Consider the following 1,513-nt stretch of genomic DNA (forward strand, 5'->3'; position numbering starts at 1 on the left):
CCCACGTGCACACTCACACTCACACACACACGCCCACGTACGTGCACACTCACACTCACACACACACGCCCACGCGCACACTCACACTCACACACACATGCACACACACACACTCACATAATATAATCTAAATTATATGGACCGAGGCGTGCAAAACACGTACATGATAACATGAATATTGAACGTTTTAGAATATTGATTCTATTACTTATATTCTACTTCAATTGCCACTCCGATTAAAAATTGGTTTTACGATGCGCGGAGAAAATGTATAGACCTATATTGTTCTAGTGTTTTACGGCGCTCGCAACTTCATAAGGTCATAATGAATAGATGAATATTAACACGTGCGACACATTAAACTTTTTCAGTTTGGTAGGAATTATTTTGAATGTTGCCTGGGTGGCGGTCGAAGCTTACTCCTATCGATTATGAACAACCAAGGGATCTTTACCGTGCGCATCTTGCTCACGGGACCTCCGAGTTTATTCGCCCTTTTCCGAGAAGGCTAGGTGTTAGGTCTTACCTACCCTAAGATCAGTGGTTTGGCTGCACGTGCAAGACAGCAGTAAGAAGGAGCCAAGGAGTGTCAATGGCTGCAGAAAGAGTCAGGAGCCCTGAGGAAGGGGTAAAACTAGGGTGCTGGGCAGAAAATTGAGATGAAAACAGATGCCAGAATTTGAGTGGAGGGCAGGAAAGGAAGCATAATAAGGAGAACATTATAGAGGAAAACATTTTCCGTGGCTGTCATGTTTCAAACCCTGGACGAATTGAAAAGAGGAGAACACCATAGCTCTAGACCACGAGAGACCCTGAAAATCCATTGTTTATAATCGCATCAATAAGAGGGGGTGGGGGGCGGGGGGAGTAGGATACCTTACAGGGTGAAAATTTGTGTTAAAAGTTTGCAGAATAAAACCGTTTCGATAAAAACACTGTGAACCCTATCGTGTTTTACTATCGTATCCATACGACGTGGGGAACTCTGTGCCACCACTTAACCCTATCCGTACATCGTGTTTTACTATCGTATCCATACGACGTGGGGAACTCTGTGCCATCACTTCCCAAAGAGAAAATTTACTCGTTAATCCGACCCGTACGCTTTGCATAGCAATCTGTCAAACAATGATTTTTTTGGGGAAATACAGAAAGTTTCAACGAGACCTTCATACTAGAAGTATTCTAAAATGTGAAGAATACAACTCCGGGGGCACAAAATGACCCCAGGGCGTACGGATAGGGTTAATAGAACACTTGTTGAAAAACTTGTAAATCCAGGGTAAAGCTTTACACATCGTTTACACATCGTTTACACTTCGTTTACACATCGTTTACACATCGTTTACACATCGTTTACACTTCGTTTATAGAGTATAGTCAGTCTGCCACTGACTCGTGAGATGGTCGGCTGACATTTCCTGATAACAGTAGAGGTAAAGAATAGTTTGTCTCAGAATATCACCACACTCGCACATCAGAGAGAGAGAGAGAAAGAGAGAGAGAGAGAGAG

Source organism: Aplysia californica, unplaced genomic scaffold (assembly GCF_000002075.1).
Source record: "Aplysia californica isolate F4 #8 unplaced genomic scaffold, AplCal3.0 scaffold00802, whole genome shotgun sequence".
Lineage (NCBI taxonomy): Eukaryota > Metazoa > Mollusca > Gastropoda > Aplysiida > Aplysiidae > Aplysia > Aplysia californica.